General features: G+C 40.2%; 1 long non-coding RNA gene across 1 annotated transcript; it reads left to right on the forward strand.

The window, feature by feature from the left end:
• The first annotated feature begins 4,784 nt into the window (after positions 1–4,784).
• Positions 4,785–6,430, forward strand: LOC130714274 (uncharacterized). The gene is made up of 2 exons (XR_009011211.1): positions 4,785–4,944; positions 6,322–6,430. It is a non-coding gene; the product is annotated as an uncharacterized LOC130714274 (long non-coding RNA).
• The last annotated feature ends 14,215 nt before the right edge of the window (positions 6,431–20,645 follow it).

Here is a 20,645-nt window from a genome sequence, read left to right on the forward strand (position 1 = left end):
CGCTTTTAGCTAGGAATCTTTGAAAGGATTTTTCATATTTAGATTCATTCTTTATGTCAGAGGCATCACATGCAACAACTTCTTCTAACTTGATAATTTGGTTTTTAAGCACAGAGTTAGAGTTAACTAAAGCATGATTATTTTCTTTCAGTTCAGAAATAATTTTCTCAAGTTCAGTAGAAGTTTTAGAAACATCAGTAAATTCCTTTTTCAACCTCTTATGCTTATGCAAGAGAGAGTTATATTTATCCATGATATCAGACAAAGCACATTTAAGTTCAGAGGTTGACAAGGAAGCGAATACCTCATTTTTATCGTCAGAGTCTGGATCTTCCTCTGATGCTGATTCAGAATTAGTTGCTTCTTTTGACTCTGCTTCTTTGTTCTTGACAATAGTCATGAGTCCTTCAACAACTTCTCCATCAGAGTCAACATCCTCTGACTCTGATTCATCAAAGGTCACCATGAGGCCTTTCTTAGCTTTGAAATGCTTCTTTGGCTTCTTGTCCTTTTTCAGCTTAGGACAATCACTCTTGTAGTGCCCTGATTCTTTGCATTCAAAGCATGTGACTTTCTTTGATGAAGATTTCTTCTGACCAGAGGAAGATTCATTCTTTCCTTTATACTTTCCAGAGCCTTTGTACTTGCTCTGCCTGTGCTTCCAGATGCAAGCCTTCTGGAGATCAGAGTCAGCTCATCCTCATCAGAATCTTTAGAGGCTTCTTCAGATTCTTCTTCTTCGGCTTGGAGAGCTTTAGCCTTTTCAGATTTGGATTTCAAGTCTATAGACTTCTTCTTCAGATCCTGATGTTCAGAACGCTTCAGTTCATGACACTTCAGTATTCTTATGAGTTCTTCCAGACTCATATGATCAACATCTCTTGTGAGCTCCAAAGAAGTTATCAGAGGCATCCAGGTTTCAGGAAGGCCTCTCAGAATTCTCATGACATGATCAGCTGTTGTGTAGCTCTTGTTGAGAGGTCTAATTCCAGCAATGAGTAGCTGAAATCTGGAGAACATGTCCTCAATGGACTCACTGGACTCCATTTGGAAGGATTCATACTTTCTGATTAAGGCCAACGCCTTTGATTCCTTCACCTTCTTGTTTCCTTCATGGGTCATCTTTAATGAATTAAAGATACCCTTAGCATACTCACGATCTGTGATCTTTTGATATTCTTCATAAGAGATATCACTTAGAAGAATAGTTCTAGCTTTATGATGTTGTGAGTAAAGATTCTTTTGTTCTGCAGACATCTCTGATCTTGAGATCTTCTGGCCATCAACATCAACTAGACGCTCGTAGCCATCCACTATAATATCCCAGAGATATGCATCAAAGCCCAGAAAGAAGCTTTCAATCCTGTCTTTCCAGTATTCAAATCTTTGCTCATCAAACATAGGAGGCTTTGCACTGTAGACATCTTTTTGCGTTTCAATGGTGGCAGCCATTTTAGTTTTTCACACCGGCCCGGATCACTGAACACTGTTAGGTGTGGTAATCAGAACTTGCGCTCTGATACCAATTGAAGGTATGAAAAACGATAGAAAGGGGAGTTTGAATAGCGTTTTACAACTAAAAACTCAACCCACTTGAGATTTAAATAAATCTCTTCGAACACCAAAGATAAGAGTGCAGAAATAAGAGATAATGAAAGCACACAAATGATTTTATCCTGGTTCACTTGATAAATCCCTCAAGCTAATCCAGTCCACCCGCTAAGGTGATTTCTTCCTTCTTAGAATGAAGGCAATCCACTAATTAGAGTTTTGTTACAACTGCACTTGCTACCTGCAAAGTGACTAACAATACACTAACTTAGCTAACACTAAGATTCACTCTTTTAGTCTTCTCTAGGATCTGATCAAACTTGATCTCCTAAAGGTAAAACAAACAACTGTTTGAAAGTATTGGGTTTACAAATAAGTGCTTCTACAAAAGCTGATAGTAAACACACTTAGTTCTATTTGAAGAAAGATTGCTAAGAAGAGTTTAAATATTTCTTGCGCGTGAGTAAGTTTCTTAGCCGACATCTTTCAATCTTCAGCCTCTTTATATACTACAAGGATTAGGGTTTGAACGTTGCATGGAGATGCTACCGTTGGAGGGCAGATCTGAAATTTCCAAGTTTTGTTATGGCTGAATCAGTTAGGTAAGGTCGTGAGGAATGGTACAATTGCTTTTGTACTTCGGATAACGACATGACCTTCAACCTTGTTGACTTCTGATCAGAGGATGCTTCATCTTGGAACTTGTGAAGCTTGATGATCAGAGTCAGAGGGAAGCTTTGATCCTCTGACCTTTGTATCTTCTGCTTCTGGACTCAGAGGAGAAGTACTTGGTCTTCAAAGCCAGCTTACACTTGGACTTCAGAGTCTTCATTACTCAGCTTCTGATGCTTCAGAGCGTCTGATCCTTTAGAGCGTCTGATCCTTCAGAGCGTCTGATCCTTCAGAGTGTCTGATTCTTCAGGGCATCTGATTCTTCAGAACGTCTGATCCTTCAGAGCTTCTAGTGAGCTGAATCCATATTAGAGCTTTGTAATCTTCAGATCTTCTAAAGCTTGATCTACTGTTCAGATTGAACATACTACGTGCGAAAGCCTTGCAGAGGTTACTCTTTGAGCATTGTGCTTGGTATGTAAGGGGTAAAGTGGATACAACTCTCTTTTGCAAAACTTATAAAAATGATATTCTTATAGTTCAAATTTATGTTGATGATATCAAATTCGGCTCTGCTAATCCTTCTCTGTGCAAGGAATTCTCTAAGTTAATACAGACTGAATTTGAAATGAGTATGATGGGAGAACTCAAATACTTTTTGGGGATTCAAGTAGATCAACGACCATAAGCAACGTACATTCACCAAAGAAAATATACCAAAGAACTTCTGAAGAAGTTCAACATGTCAGAATGTACTCCTGCTTAGACTCCAATGCATCCTACGTGCATTCTAGAAGTAGAAGACACAAGTTCAAAGGTTTGTAAGAAGCTATATCGTGGTATGATAGGCTCTCTTCTTTATCTGACTGCATCCAGGCCAGATATTCTTTTCAGTCTTCATTTATGCGCTCGTTTCCAATAAGATCCTAGAGAAACTCACTTAACTGTTGTTAAAAGAATTCTCAAATATCTGAAAGGCTCTACTAACCTAGGCTTGATGTATAAGAAAACATCAGAGTATAAGCTTTCAGGTTACTGTGATGCCGATTATGCTGGAGACAGAACTGAAAGGAAAAACACTTCTGGAAATTGTCAATTTCTAGGAAGCAACTTAGTCTCATGGGCAAGCAAGATGCAATCTACAATTGCTCTATCTACTGCAGAAGCAGAGTATATATCAGCTGCTATACGTAGCACTCAGATGCTCTGGATGAAACATCAGCTAGAAGATTATCAGATCTTTGAGAGCAATATTCCAATCCATTGTGACAACACTACTGCTATTTCTCTAAGTAAGAATCCTACCTTACACTCAAGGGCCAAACACATCGAGGTAAAGTATCACTTTATTAGAGATTATGTTCAGAAGGGCGTATTTCTTCTCAAGTTTGTGGATACTGACCATCAATGGGCAGATATCTTCACAAAGCCCTTAGCAGAGGATAGATTTAAATTTATTCTGAAAAATCTGAATATGAACTTTTGTCCTATATGAAGATGGATCAGAACCTCTTACTATGATGCTTCTTTATCAGAAGTTGTCTAGCTCAAAAGGTTACTTAATCAGAGGCTAGTACCCATTGGTATTACTTATGTGATAAGTCATCAAACGCGTGTCAGATTTATTCTGATACCTAGTTCCTTGTGCCTCTTGGGAATTTCTGTTGTAATGATACATACCACTTGATTCTCCACCGCGTGTTATTAGTATTTAATGCTGCTTATTACAACTTTAATTTTCAACCGTTGATTTTTACCTTTACCTTTGATTTCTCAACTACTCAGCGGTTACTTTTGAAAAATCACTATTTACCCACGATCTCACACACGTTCCCATCACTTCACTCATTCACATTGATTTTCAAAATCTTGAAGACTTTCTCTCTCTCTTTCTTTCCCCTCACAATCCTTCTTCACCCAAAACCTTCATCATCGTCCATGGATTCGTCAATTAGCCACAAGCAAGCAGCGACTCTCGAATACCTCAACTCTTTTTCTCAGGAGAGTCAATGCAAAGGTTTGGAAGAAACTTTTGACGGACCGGTTGTTCCTCATCTTCACATTGGAGGATCGTCCTCATCTTCTCAGGCACAACCCAGAAAACCTGAACCAGAAAAAGAAAAGGCTACTGAAATGAAGGATGCTCTAGTCGAATGTGTTCTTTCTTTTGAAGAATTAACTGTTCTCTGTGAACCAAAGGTTGATTTTGACAACCTCGAGCAACATGGGGTTAATTTGAAGGATGAGGTTGCTGCTCAGGGCTGGGAAAGCTACTTCAATCGTCTTCCTGGGCCTGTCTATGTGAAATTGGTCAAGGAATTATGGAGAAAAGCCACCTGCAATGACATTCAGATTACTTTATACATTTTGGGGCAGAAGATTGTTATTTCAGAAATCTCCATTGTAACACCCCGTTTTTCATTCAAATAATGTTGGTATTTTATTTTAATTAAGATTATATTGTATAGTTGTTTAATAGGTGATATAATAATACTTTAATGAAATAAAATGTTTTTTTGTGATGCTGGGTGTGTTTTATGAAATGGAAGAGAGTTAGGGGGTGAAAGTTAGGATTAAAAATAGAGAGAAGGACTAGGAGAGATTTTAGGATTTTTAGTTTAGCCCTTGAGGAATTAGGTTTAGATGGTTTAATAAGGATGGGGAAGCAGCTAAAGAAAAGAAAGAAGAGGACGCGTGAAAGAAGAAGAAAAAGAAAGAAGAGGACGCGTGAAAGAAGAAGGAAGAGGAAAGGAAGAGAACTAGGGTTCATCATCAATCACGGTAAGGGTGTGAGCTTTATCCTATAATTGTAGTATGATAATAAGTTGATGTAGAGCCATGCCTAGGAACTCTGAATTCGGAATTTTCGAAATTTGATTTTGAGGTAGAAGTGTTTCTGTCAGTTTTCTGTGCTGGACAGGGACCTTCTTGGTCCGATATCACCCAGTTATAGCGTTCAAATAAAAATTTGGTAAACTAAGAAATTGTAGGGTTTTTAATCGGCTTTCCAGGCGTATAAAGAACGTAATTTTTGGTTTAGTAATGAGTTCTAGAGATCGTTTTTAGTGACCAATGTACCTGCTGTTTCTGTCAGTTTCTGTGCTGGACAGCGAACTTCGTGGTCTGATATCACCCAGTTCTAAGGTTCAAATGAAAATTTGGTAAACTAAGAAATTGTATGGTTTTTAATCAGCTTTCTATGCGTGTAAAGAACGTAATTTTTAGTTTAGTAAAGAGTCCTGGAGATCGTTTTTAGTGACCGATGTGCCTGCTGTTTTTCAGAAAACGGATTATTGTACTTGTTTTTCAGAAAATTATTACTGTATCTGTTATTTAATTTGGGTACTCTTTTGAATTTTGGATATATGGATTATGGTGATTTATTTGAATTGGTGAAAATGAATATTTTGAATTCAATAAGATGAATTATTGGAATTGGTTGTTGATGAAGTGAGAGTTGTTGTATTGCTGTTTTGCAAATGTGATTATTTGATAACAGGTTGAAGTGTTGTTTGAGCAAATATGATGAGATTTTCATTATGGAAAGTGACGAAGAAATATGCTATATAATGCATGTATAGAGTTGAGATGTTTGCACAAATACACTTCATACAGTCAATAGACATGTCTGCTAGTTACTGCGGTGCTAGAGAGTGTTCCAGAACCCGGTGACAGAGGTATGTCTGCTAGTTACTGCGGAGCTAGAGAATGTCCCTAAACCGGGGTAATTCTGGAAGTCTGATAGACTTTATTTGGTGGTTAACTGTTCTGTGTGAACGCGGTGATACCGCTAAGGTTAACAATTGGTACCACATGCATGTGCATTGGAGTCACACATTGAGTCTCACGTTTTTGAGTGGTCCTATGTGATGGAAGAAATATAAGAACTGTGATAGTTGTTGTTGGTGAATATCTGTGAATGATGTTGTTAGTAAAAGTTTGGATGATGTTTACCTTGTTAAAGATATTTTATTGTGGAACAAAGTTGCTAAGTAGAACTGTCTTTGGAAATAATGAGTAAGGAAAGTATTATTGTGAAGAGAAAGTTTTTATAATGTAAACTTCTGTATTGTTCTTTCATTACCTGTTATTATGCTTAATTATATGATGAAGTTCTCACCCTTCTGTTGGAATGATGTTCTATGCGACATCGTACAGGTACAGGTGCTAGTGGAGCATCTCATGAGAAGTAGACAGAGAGCTATATACTGTTATTTAGATAGTTATCTAGTAGTATGAGGGTCAATTGCTCTATATGTAACATTGGGGGACGTGGTTTAATAAATTATTTTGATGAGAGTAATTGACAACTCTTTTTGGTTCTTTCTTTTGTAAACTTGAGTTACATGGAGTTGACGTTTTTGGATGACCATAATGCCTATACTTCTTTTTCTGAATTTTTTTTATTGAAGTATGTCTGGAAGATGATTTTTTGATGATTCTATTTATTTCCGTTGTGCAATGCATAAAAGATGAAGTATGATTATTTTATGAAATATTTTGATCTAAAGTTTGAGAACGTGACATATGTTATTGAGGAGATATGTAGTCTTGGAATATTTTTGTAATGCTCTCTTTGAATATGCGTATAATCACTCTGATGTAAGTTTAAAATAAACAAGGGGATTAGAGGGTGTTACATCCATCGCCAAGCTTCTGAGAATGGAAAACAAGAGAGGGAAGCGCTTCACAAATGTTGATAACCAGATTCGGCTGAGAAGTATGTTAATCCCCATCTCTTTGGGAACAAGGTTCCAAAGTCTGTTTGCAAAACTAAGGATCTCTCTGCCAAAATGAAGGTTTGGCACAAGATTCTTCTGACTTGTATCAATCCAAGACCCACCTCCAATTCTCCAGATTACATGAACGCTACCCAAAAGTGTATGCTTTTCTGTCTGGATATGAAGTTCAAGCTATGTCTTCCATACTTTCTCTTTCAGTATTTGAAGGATGCTGTAAAGAAATCAAGGACCACAACCACCTCTAACAAAGCTTCAATCAAATACATTCCCTTTGGAAGAATGCTTTCAGACATCTTCATTGAGAATGGGTTGGTCAAATTTCTGAATGACTCAAATTGCTTGGATGATCTGACTCTGGCCACTGGAGAAGCCATTAACGCCAAGACCCTCTCCAACATGAAGCTCATTGAGAAAGTCATTGTGGTAACAGTCAAGGAATCACCTGACGAGTTGGCTCTGAGACGCATCTACGTGAATGGTTATCCGCTATGGTCCAAGGAGGACTCTCTAGCTAGAAGTCATTGTGGAGTATCTGAACAGTTTGAAGGATGAATGCGTTGATGTTGATCCTGAAGTTTTCATCAGGAATCTTCCTGAAACTTCAACTGGTGAGCCTCTTAGGAAAAGGAAGTCTGAAGTGGAATCCTCTGAAGGTGATCAGAAGGCTAAGAAGAAGAAGACCAAGAAGGACTCTGCTTCAACTACTTTGAGTCAGAATCTTGCTCCAAGATCAACTTGAGGTCCTGCCCGGCGTGTAAGTAAATCCACATCTGCATCTGTTTCATTTTCTCTCAAGTCAATTGATGAAATTCTACCCTTGCCACCTGCTTCTTCCAGCACCATCTCAATCCCACCTCTGACCGTACCTCTTTCCACTCAACCTATTCACATTACCATCACCACCGTCACCACAACCTCTGACAAACAAACTCCTCAACAACCTACCCAAGATTTGTTAGATTAAATTCATCAATCCTCCACTGCTCCAGCTCCACCAATCACACACCTCACCTATCCCAGACTCACCCCCAATGAATCTGAACCATCCAATCTTGTTCTTCTTTCTGTTGCCTTTCCAACAGAGATTGTTCCAACAACAACTTCAGAACCCTCTGATGTTACCCTCAGAAACTACTCCCCAACCACTTCCAAAGATTTTGCCTTCTCTCAACCAGAAAACCCAGCAATCCAATCCCCATCTGATCCACCCATTCAAGATCAGATGATTGTAGACCAAGCATCTGAACAACTCCACTCTGAAGCAGAAACCTCTGCTCCAGTTACCTCTGAAGCTTCAAGCTCCACTCTCAAACGCACCCCTTCCAACCAAGCTTTGATTTCCTTCAGTTCACCTGAGCCCCATAACCTTCTTGAGTTTCTGAACTGCATGACTATTGAGGCAAACACAGTGATCCGCAATCTGTACTTTGTCACTGATAATTGTCCTAAACCAAGATTGGTAAAGACCTATTGGGAAAGTTTTGAGCATTGGCTGAGAATTCAACTTGAAGACTTGCTTGCATATGCTGATTATGATAAGGATAATAGAATCAAGAATGCTGACACAAGAGAAGCCTTTCTGAAAGCGCGTGCTGAATATCAAGGTCTTCTCAGATTGCAAGAGTTAGCTCTGGCTGGAATTCGTCGCAGAGAAGAAGAAGAAGAAAATACAGCTCTCCAGGTTGCATTTGAAGATGAAATGGCTGAATGGATTCAAGCTGAGAATGTCTATGAAGATGTTGCATGTGAAGAAGGCACTCGCCTTGCAGCTATGCTTAAGAAAGGAAAAACCCTCATATTGATTCTGAACCTAGTGGCTCTGCACCTGCTCAGATTACCGCTCAGATCGCTCCCTCTTCATCAGCTTCACCTGATCTTTCTGCTATTGCACAACAGTTGGCTAGTTGTCAAGAGCGCTTTGACAAGCAAGAAGTGTTTAACAAGAGTGTTGAAGAGATGTTTGCTGTTATTCTGCAAAGGCTCCCAAATCCCAAACCTTAGTCCCTTAGGATTTCTCCTTTCCCTCTTGTTTCCTATTTTCTTTTTTCTTTTTTAACTTCTTTTATATACTCTTTTATATATTTCTTGTCATTTTTCTTTATTTATACTTATTATTAGTTTTACTTCTTGTTTTCTATTATCGTTTTTATTCTCTGATATTCATCATCCTCTAACTTCACACATACACACATATAAACAAAACTTCTTTATTCATTAAAAACGGATGAGTACATCTAGAATGGAGGATTTATCCTCATTACATGATAACGCTCTAGCATTACTTCTAGTTTCCTATCAATGGGCTGCCTCTGACGAATCAGTTGTGCCATCTCATTCTTGCACTCTTCTCGTCGCTCCTCCGTGTCCTCTGCTCGGAGCTCCAGTTCCATCTCCCAACCACCAATCATCTTGGTGATTTCAGCCTCCTCTCGGAAGAGCTCACCCAGCTCCTCCACGTACTCCAGAAAGATGCGTGAAGGTGCGAAAAACACTAGAAAGGGGGGGTTTGAATAGAGTTTTTGAATCTTGGATATACTTTTTCTGCTTTTTCAAAACTCAAAGATAAAAACTAAGTGCTGAAAGATAGGAAGTAAAGCACACGAGTATTTTATCCTGGTTCACTTGAGATAAAAGCTCAAGCTAATCCAGTCCACCTGTGAAGGTGATTTCTTCCTTCTTCTGATGAAGGCAATCCACTAAAATCAATGAGTGTTACAACTGCACTTTGCAACCTGCTAAGTGACTAACAATACACTGATTTTCTCACTAGTATCCTCTTAAGAAGCTGATCTATCGATCCTCTTAAGACTAGCTAAATACTGAATCAGCCTTGATTCAGTCCTCTCAAGATCCGACCAACCTTGGTCTCTTGATGAACTTTACAATATGATGTAAAAGGTTTCGGGTTTACAAAGAGTGCTTCTAACAAGCGAATAGTAAACTCAGAAGTTTAAGAACAGTGAAGAAATAATGCTAAGAGAATGGTTCGTATATGTTGAATATTTTCAGCAAAGTTTCTTGGCCTCTTTCTTCTTTCTTCAGCCTTTATATACTCCAAGACTTGTGATGTAGCCGTTGCTAGGGTTTTATCCGTTGGAGTGGCAATTCTGTAATATCAGACTGCTAGGCTGTACAAGGTAGGTGGCGGACAGACTGAGACTTGTACGATGTTGTACTGTGATAGCGACCTGTCCTCTCACCGGTTGACTTGAGATCAATGAGCTTCAGATGAACGTTGATGAAGCTTCTAATCATCGTCAGATTGGAGCTTGGAGTCTTCTGACCATGCAACTTCTGCTTCTGAACAAGTTCCTCAGAACTTCTGATCGTCAGAGCTAGAATAGCTTGGATTTCAGAACCAACTTCTTGCAAGTCTTCAGAACTTGAGTCTTCTGCTTCTGGACCGTTCCACTGGAACATCTGGTCTTCAGAACTTCTGACTTGAGTTCTTCAGATCTTCTTGAGAGCTTCCATCTTCAGAGCTTTTGAAGCTTTTGCCACTGTTCAGAACGAACATGGTAGGATGAAGAGCTCTCTTTTTAGTAACCCTTGGTTCTTCTTCTTCTGAACGAATAGGCTTGGGTCAGATTCAGAACCTGTTTGTCACAACTTAAAAAGACAAACGTTAGGGTACCACAATTGTTCATCATCACAAACCTTAATTGTAATCATCAAAATATAGAGATGCAACCACTGATCAAACCTTGATCTTACAATCTCCCCCTTTTTGATGATGACAAAACAAGTATTTTGATGAACAATTTTTACACAGTAAACTGAATACACAAGAGAGAAAGGATCAGAGATTAAACTTATCCTTGTGTAACGGTTTGCAATGCTCTTTCTGAATCTGGGTTAAAACCTGATTCTGAGCAAGGGTCTCCCCCTGACTCCCCCTGAATCTATGACTTGATGAATTTGTGAAGAAACTAGATTCGGAGTCTGGTTATGTGATCAGAATTTACGCTTGAAGAGATGTATACTCATCAGAAGTGATGGTTTCAGAACTTAGCGTATCTCACATAATGACATAGAGTCTTGTTCAGATATAATTGGAATAAGGCGTTAGAAGCAAGATTAGTTCAAAATGTATTCCTTATCTGAGACGCTTGACAATATCTATGTGCTATAAGTATTGATACTTGTTCTCCTCTACTGGTTTTATGTAATATAAAAATTTATCAAAACCAATTTATGTACTCCCCCTTTTTGTCATAATTAAAAAGAGTGAAAAACACAGACAACAATAACAATAACAGGAAATGATGCAACTAAATATGTTATTATTACTGAACGGAGAAGAAGTACAAGGGAGAGAGAGGAATGAAGAAGACTAATCCTAGATAAATAGGAACGCTCGAGAATTCTTCATGGAGAGAAGGTGAAGGTGGAGGGGACGAATGTCCTGATCAGTTGAGGCTAACTGAGCTGCTAGCTCCTCCTTCAACGCCACATTCTCCTGGACCGCCTCTGGATCCGCTACATCGTTATCTGCTTCATATTCCAGAAGCATGCAAATGCCCTGGAATTGATCTTCAACGTCCTTCCGACGATTGGTCAGACGGAGGAGGTCAGTCAGAACTTCTTGAAGGTTCTGAAGACAGAGAGTCTGATGAGAGGTGAGCCAACAAGTCAGAAGATGCTCAATCTTCTTAATAGCTTGAGAGATCTCAGAAGAGGAAAGATTAACACTCCATGGAAAGACTTGGTCAAATACCAAAGTCTTGAGTTCAGAAATCAAATCGACAGAACTCATGGTGATTTGGAGGAGATAAGAATAGAGAAGAATGGAATTGAATGTGAAGGGGAAGATGAACGCAGTGAATATAAAGAAGAAAAGTAATAGAAAACCATGCATAAAACTTATCAATCATAAAAGCATGTGAGTTACTAATGGACGGTGCATTGAATCAGAGAATGAAAAACTTAACACGGTCAACATGAAATAAATTCAGTCATAATGAATAAATGCATGCATGATAGAGATGAGAAATTCAGGGCTTGGAGGTGGAGGGAAGGTTGTCCATGAGGTACTTCATGATTGCTTCCATTTTGCCTGAGGACTCTTGAATTTTCTTGCTTTGCTCATTCTGAATACGGCCTTGTTGCTCAACCATCTGAAACAATCGCTGCTGATCATCTTGAATCCTGTCGATCCGGGCAGCTAAAACGGCAACTTCTGGAGCTGGAGCAGAGGGAGGAACATCTGATGCTTGTGGATGAGTGGCAGCTTCAGCTTCTGAAGTTATAACAGTATCAACGTGAATCGGCCCTTGTTTCAGAACCTCATCAGCATCTGCATCTTCCAGAATAACTATACCATCTGTGCTTTCTTCTTCTTCCTCTGCTGAAACCATCTCAACATCCTCTAAGGTACATTCAGAGACAACACATGATCTTTCAGCCATAGCTCGTCTCAGAGGCTCACACACCTTGTGCAGCACTCTCTGCCTCTGCTCATAGGCCCTCTCAGATGCATCATGAACTCTGAGTCTTTTCTCCCTGCTAAGCTGCTTCTGAAGTTCATAACCTTTGCCTTCTGACCAACTCTCAAATGCAGACCATAGACTATCAACAAGAGAAGCATCAAACTGATTATCAGTTACCTGATACAGCCAGTTCACCCTTCTGATTGCTTCTGCAGAAAACTCCTGAATGAGTTGAGGAAGACTCTGAGGGAGGAAAGAGGTGGCCAGGGTCAGAACAGGCTGAGGAGTTCTGGCAGCATTGGAGCTCGAAGCATTTGATTCTTCCATGTGTTCAGTAGGAATGGAATCAATCTCATGATCCTTCTCGACGCCTGAGTGATCTGATTCATCCATATGCTCAGCTTCAGAGATAGTATCTGGCCTTTGCCTTGAGGTGACAGTCTTCTCAGGTGAAGTGAAACTCAGATCCTGTGAGTTGACTGCTGAGTAATTGGACAAGGATACATAGGAGGTCTCAGCAGCGTCTGGAATCCGATCTTCAAAATTGGAAGCAATTTGTTGAAGAGGCTTCACATTGAAAGGCGGCTCAAGGATTTGGACATCATCATCTTCCTTCTCTTTCTCAGCAGGGATCTCACCAGTCTGGGTTATGAGAAAGGTGTGTGGAGTAGATGCTGGCTTGGAAGTGAATTGCTGAACTAAGGTCTTTAGAGTTGCCTCACTTTGAATAATGCCTTGAATGAAGGAATTTAAGGGAGGTACTGGTTCAGTTGGGATGGATGTGGAAGAGGTGTAAATTGGAATGGAAGGAATGTCTGTGGTAGCTGTTTGGATGGTTGAAATAGGAGCTTGAGGTTCAGCTTGTGTGTGAGTTTGTGTTTCAGGTTGAGTGGGTGCTGTTTGGGCTAAGGTGGGCATGGAAGTAGATATAGGTAGGGGTTGTTCAGGTACAACTACTAAAGCAGAATCAGAATTAATGGTTTCAGTAATTACCTTAGCATGGCTTCTGATAGGTGAGGTTCTGGTGAGTTGGACAGCCCTTGCTGGATCAGAAGTTCTTTTAGATCTTCTTTCACGTTGTACTTCTAAAGCAGATTCAGAAGCTTGTTCTGCAACTGTCTCTTTCTGCTGAAGGGGACCTTTCAGAGGCAGCTTTCTTCTTCTTGCCAAGTGTACCTCATCAGAATCTGTGGATTCTTCAGCCTCTGAGGAGTCTCTTATACCCTGAATTACATTCTGGATGATCTCATGGTCATCCTGCTCATCTTCCCCTTCCTCAAGAATGATTTTGCGTCTCTTAGCCAGAGGCCTGTCTTCATCTTCAGTTTCCTCACTTGAGAAGTCTTCCCATGTGTCTTCTGAGCTTTCAGAATCAGACATTTGTTGTTGTTGAGTTGAGGTTCTCTTCAGAGACCTTTCAGAAGATGCTTCCCTGATGATCACGGTCTTGGAAGCTGTAAGACCCGGATTTTCGGAACAAGTTAATTTCCGACTCACGCGTGGAATCAGTGTAAGTGTGACAAGAGTTTGATATTTGAGAAATATTAATGAAGAAGAAAGTTCAGGAATTGCTCGAGGAATGTGGCGTTGTTTCTTTCGGAGCTAGTGCGAGTCGTCTGCACACCTGCCTTATGGCGAACGTGTCCAGAATAGGCTATTTCGCTCTTAAAGCAACGTTTTGAGTGAGATTTCGAACTCTCGGAAAATTTAAAGTTTCTCTTTATTTTTCCATCGACCAGCGTTTCATTTCGGAACTCTGGACTGTACGCACGATAGGTTTCACTTTTCGGATGTCCGCCGACGCTAATTTCTTTGCTTCGAAACCCTATTTTCGAGCAATGGATGAAGACTTTTTCTATTCGGGACTTCTAACGAAGATTCCGTCCACGTTGCCAGATTTGTTTCGACGTTTTCAATCTTTCTTCAGAAGGAAGTTTTGTCGTCCGGCGATCACAGCAAAAAGTAGTTTTTCGGGACAGATTTAACTTACACCGCTTTTGAGATTTTCGATATCGTTTTTCCCATATCATAGATATTTGTTTTGAGTTCTGGATTTCTGACGCCAGAATCTCTTTTAGAATTTCTCGGTGATCGTGCTGCAAAAGTCGGAATCGCGAAATTTTCATTTTCCCGCGATTTCACCCGCCTATAAATAGCGCGAAAAAGCAAAAATCCTCTCATTTTCACCATTGGAGGCCCAAATTCGTGGAGAGCAAGGGGGGAGGAGATTTTCGCGAAAACTTGACCAATCTTCGTGCAGTTCGTCCCTACTTCTAGGTATCAAGGTAACTAACACGATTCCTACCTCTGGTTGTTGTTTCTGTTGCGTTTCTGAAGTCGTTTCTGTGCTCTAAGTTTTGAGCTTTTTCTAAAATTGTCCGATTTCTCTGATTTCTCGCTTGGGTTATGTTCCTTATGTTCCCCTGAGTCTAAAACCTCTGTCAGTAAACTCTGATTGCGATTCAGTTGTCCAGGATCTGAAAAATTGACTCAAAACTCTTTTTGTCTCACATTTCGAAACTTTATTGTCGTAAAGCTATAATCTGACTTCGTGCCTTTAGGATTTGTTGTCACGGATGTCATGAGGATCGTTGCTGTCAAATCTGTTTTCAGAACGGATAACTTTGAAGTTTTGAGCCTTTATTTTGGACCAAAATGCCCCTGCGTAGTCGTATTTCGGCCCGATTGTCCGAAAATTGTTCTGACAGTTTCTTTGCCTTAGTTTTACCCTAAAACTACCTTGTGAATTGATTTGATCAAAGAAAAAGAGCCGAAGCCCTTTTTCCTTTGAGGCCGTGGACTATTTCCTTTAGGGGGGAGTTTTTCGGTTTCGAAAACTTGTTTTTTCGTACCTGATTGTCCTATTCTGAAGCTTTAATGCTTTGTCTATCGTTTATGTATTGTTTTGCGATCGAACTAATCGATTTTGTTTGGATTCTGCTTTGTTTTTCTCCGAGGTTCAGTTGAGGGAACTTTGGAAGACTCAGAGCAATTGTTTGAGGAGAACTTTGTTTGCGAAGCTGGAACAGCTCGAGGTTAGGGCAACTTACATATATATTAGCTATGATTTCATAATAGGCGTCGATAAATTCGACTTATGCTTTGCTATGATATTGATTATGATGATGGTTTATTGTTATGAATGTTTTCATAACTTATGATGTTGATGTTGTGTTGGATTGAGCGTTTTGACGCGACTTCGGAGTGGAGATTCATTGATCTGGTGATCTTTGACATTTCGGGTTGGATGAACAACCCTAGGCAAGTCCAAACGAGGGGTTTGAGGCTTAGCCATTTGTTGGGATTCGTTTGAATACTTAGACTTTCCCCGGGAAACTTCTTTTGGAGGGTTTTTGGAAAACTTAGAATGATTAGAATTTCGAAAACTAGAGACTCTGGGAGACTTAGACTTTGAGAAGTAAACTCATAACTTGACTAATTCAATTCGAAACGTTTTTACTAAACGAATAATCATAGGAGAACTAAAGGGGAAAATATTTACGAAAGACGGGGAAAAGTCGGCTTTTGTAGTGGGTTTGGAGAGTTTTGGAATTGGGGAAAGCCACTAAGGTGAGCTATGGTGATGATTGAAAGTCACCGAGTACTCTAGTACTCTTGGGAGTGTTGTTCGAGTCGTGCTGTATTGACCGGCACAGACTCTGGGTTTTGTTTGGGCTGTGTTGTATTGACCGACACTAGACCCTCGTGTATTCTTGTTGGTGGAGTTGTGTTGTATTGACCGACACTAACTCTTGGGTTGTTTTGAGTTTGGGTCGGAGCAGTTTTTGACCATCGAGATTTGATGAGTCAGATGACTCAAGAAGTCATCAAGGGTGATCGCACTCCTTTCATAATTAACTGTCTTTTGTCGCCGAATCGACATATGCCTTCGGGTACAGTATATCTATATACCTTCGGGTACAGTATATACCTTCGGGTACAGTATATACCTTCGGGTACAGTATATACCTTCGGGTACAGTATATGCCTTCGGGTACAGTATATCTATATACCTTCGGGTACAGTATATACCTTCGGGTACAGTATATACCTTCGGGTACAGTATATGCCTTCGGGTACAGTATATCTATATACCTTCGGGTACAGTATATACCTTCGGGTACAGTATATGCCTTCGGGTACAGTATATCTATATACCTTCGGGTACAGTATATACCTTCGGAGCTTCACTGAGGCGTGAGACTTCGTGAAAGCATGGAACTTCACTGAAGCGTGAGACTTCGTGAAAGTGAGTAAGCTTCACTGAGGCGTGAGACTTCGTGAAAGCAGAAACTTCACTGAGGCGGGAGACCTCGTGGAGACGGGAACCTTTGCTGAAGCGGGAGACTTTGCGGAGGCGTGCAACTTCACTGAAGCGTGAGACTTCGTGAAGGCGCGAAACTTCACTGAAGCGTGAGACTTCGTGAATGTGTGAGATTTCACTGAAGCGTGAGACTTCGTGAAAGCGTAAGACTCATTGAAGCGTGAGACTTCATGGAAGCGTGAGATTTCATCGTCGTTTACCCTAGGGCAACGACAGGGAACATTGGTTTAGTTGGATACGTGTGTGTTGGGAGGACGATACATTGTTTGACTAACCTTATCACCTAACTTCATATGTTGAGATTATGATGATTTGATGTTGATGAACATCGTTAGGTATTAATGATTGAACTGTGTAGGAGATTCGAGAACATACTATGTATATACCTTAGAGTAGGCAATACATAACTTATATGTATATATATACAACATATGTGTATATCCCCTTTATCACAAGTTGATTGTATATCTATTGTATTCTGTAAGTTGACCCTAGCACCTTGGCTTTGTTTGTATGTTTGTGTTTGGGCGGTCGGCCTGCTGCCAGGCGTCTGTCAGCCGGTTCGTGATGATTCGTTGTGCGGGAAAGACCCGGAGCGAAATGTCTATTACTGAAGCTTTCGACGAGGACCCGGACTTCATGGCTGATCGAGGGAGAGTCGATAATAGTAGTGTGGGATATGGGTGGTTAGAGTCTTTTGAGTTGGTTGTCACTGTCATAGCTCTGATTCGTCTTACTTTTGGGACCGGGTAGGTTCCCGATATATGGCTTTTTGTGTGGTTCTCTTGCTGAGGATCACAGAGAGTCTGTCGGACTATAGGGGTCTTGGGTTGAGGCCATTTTGAGGCCGACTTTCTCTTGGATAGTGGTATATTTGATGCTTTTGCGTACAGTTCTGGTTAGTATATATTCGCCTACGGGCACGCTACCTTGGAGTCACTGCGTGTGCGCGTGACGGGATAGTGCAGCAGAGGTTGTACCTTTGTATATGTTGTTTATCGGTTAGTTTAGTTGTTGGGCTTTGTCTTTATTTCTTTATTGCTTTTATTAAAAGGAAACAATCAAAAAAAAAAATTACCTGTTTTCCGCGTAAAGTTTATTTTTGGTTATTAAAGTGACACCTGGAAATCGGGGTGTTACAGAAGCAGCCTTCTTCTTTGCAGGTTCCTCTATCAGAATCCCTTTGCCCTTAGGATCTGAGGGCTTACTGCTTGTTGCTCTTCTGGATTTCCTGGTAGTCAGCTTAGGAGGACTTTCAGGAAGGGTGTTAACGAATTCTGTAAGGGTGATAGGATCTCCTTGTCTTCTGAGCATCCTTACATATTCCAGAATGCATGCTGGATTGTCCTTCTTGGACCAAATAGGAAAGTCATCAATGGGGTAATTCCTCTGACGAACTTCATCAGAAGTGTCTTCTTTGGGAGCTACTTTGATCTTCTCAATGATCTGCATTTTCTTTAACTTTGTGCCATTGTGGGTATCACCAACTATCGTGGCCAGATCTTCGTGAAGTTCAAGATCTAATAGAGTCTTAACAAGCTTGTTTTGGACGAAGATATCTGACAGTAGCCTTCCATACGGAATGTAGGAGATGAATCTCTTGTTCTCAGAACCAGTTGTGGTCCTTGATTTTTCCACACACTCCTTCAGATAATTGAAAAGAAGGAATGGCAGACATATAAGCTCACCAGTTGAAATGTAGTACATGATTACCTTCTGAGTTGCATTCAGGTAATCAGTTCCTCCAGTTCTAGGGTGAATGCAGTGCATGAAGATCTTTTGCCAAATCTTCATCTCAGACTTCAAGTCCTTAAAGTTGTACTTGGTTTTCTCGTAAGACCAGTTATCATAGAGCGCCTTGTTGACAACGATCCTCATTCCAGCGACATTTGCTTCAACATTCTTGATCCTTTTTCCCTCCTGGAACTTCATACCCAGCAGCTTTGCAATAGATTCTTCAGAGATCACAATTTTCTTGCCCAGTACATGGGAGACGACGTAGTAGTCATTGCACACTGCATTTTTCCAGAACTCGACAACCAATTTGTGATAGATTGGACCAACGAGCCTGTTGAAGTACCCAGACCATCCTTGCAACTCGACTTGGTTCCTGATATCAAACCCTTGTTGAGCAAGATTATCAAAATCAACTCTTGCTTCGCAGCACACATTCAGTTCTTCCACTTTCTTTGCACAGGTGACTACATTTGGTGCATTCAGAATCTTCTGAGCTTCCTCGAATCTTTGCTTCTCCTGATCTTTGGCAGTTTGTGTGGTAGCAGCAGAAACATTCGCCTTAGGTTTCCTTGATTTACCCATGATTCTTAGAGGATGAGGTTTTAGGGTTCAGAGAAAGGGGAAATGTTGGAGGGAGAAGTATGAATGAATGCAATGCACACTGGAGTTTCAAAACCGTAAGTGTAAGTGAGTGGGAGATCGTGTGTGATAGTGTATATTGTGGGTTTAATGGTAACCGTTGACAGTTTTTCTAAGAAATTAAAGGCAAAATCAACGGTTATAAAGTATATAGTCTGAAAATAGCATAGTAGAGGAGAGTAGACACCATCATTATAGCAGATATACCACGCGACCTAAGGAACTATGTCACAAATGAAGTGACACGTGTATTGTTGTCTACCACAGAAGTTTAACCAGTGGGTTAAGTGCTTCTGATCGAGTAACTTCTGAAAGAGGTAACATCTGATGACTTCAGAGGTACCATGGTCAGAAGTTCTGAAGAAAACCTTACTCTGGACAAAAATCCATGTTCAGGTTTTCAAGAATAAATAAAAACCTATCTTCTGCTAAGGGCTTAGTGAAAATATCTGCCCACTGATGGTCAGTATCAACATACTCTAGTGATAGAGTGCCCTTCTGAACATGATCACGAATATAATGATATTTTACCTCTATATGCTTTGCTCTTGAGTGTAGAATGGGGTTCTTGCTGAGTAAGATAGCAGCTGTGTTGTCACAATAAATAGGAACCTTCTTCAGAGACAACCCATAATCTTCTAGATGATTCTTCATCCATATGGTTTGTGTACAGCATGTGGCAGCTGAGACATATTCTGCTTCAGTAGTTGATAGAGCAATTGTGTTCTGTCTTTTGCTTGACCACGTGACAAGATTTGATCCAAGGAAATGGCAGCTTCCAGAAGTGCTTTTTCTTTCCACTCTATCTCCAGCAAAGTCAGCATCACAAAAACCTGAAAGTGTATACTCTGATGTTTTTCTATACATCAAGCCAAGGTTAGTGGTTCCTTTCAGATATTTGAGGATCCTCTTAACAGCAGTTAAGTGAGTCTCTCTAGGATCTGATTGGAATCTAGCACATAGATGCACACTAAACAATATATCAGGTCTAGATGCAGTTAAGTAAAGAAGAGAGCCTATCATTCCACGATAGAGCTTCTAACAAACCTTAGAGGAAACTTCCTCTTTCTCAAGAATGCATGTTGGATGCATTGGAGTCTTTGAGATGTTGCAGTCACTCATGTTGAACTTCTTCAGAAGTTCCAGGGTGTACTTCTTCTGATGGATATAGGTGACTCCTGGTCGTTGATCTATTTGAATTCCCAGGAAGTATTTAAGTTCTCCCATCATGCTCATTTCAAATTCAGCCTGCATTAACTTAGAAAATTCCTTGCACAAGGAGGGATTAGCAGAACCAAAAATGATATCATCAACATAAATCTGAACTATAAGAATGTCATTCTTATAGGTTCTGCAGAAGAGAGTATTGTCACCTTTACCCCTTACAAACTCATTTTGTAGAAGAAAGGAACTGAGCCTTTCATACCACGCTCTGGGAGCTTGCTTCAATCCATAGAGTGACTTCTTGAGCTTGTAGACATGCTCTGGGTGTTTGTCATCTTCAAAGCCAGGAGGTTGCTTGACATACACTTCTTCTGAAATGTAGCCATTGAGGAAGGCACTTTTGACGTCCATCTGGTGAAGAATGATGTTGTGATTTACTGAGAAGGA

The sequence above is a fragment of the Lotus japonicus genome, chromosome 4 (assembly GCF_012489685.1).
Source record: "Lotus japonicus ecotype B-129 chromosome 4, LjGifu_v1.2".
Lineage (NCBI taxonomy): Eukaryota > Viridiplantae > Streptophyta > Magnoliopsida > Fabales > Fabaceae > Lotus > Lotus japonicus.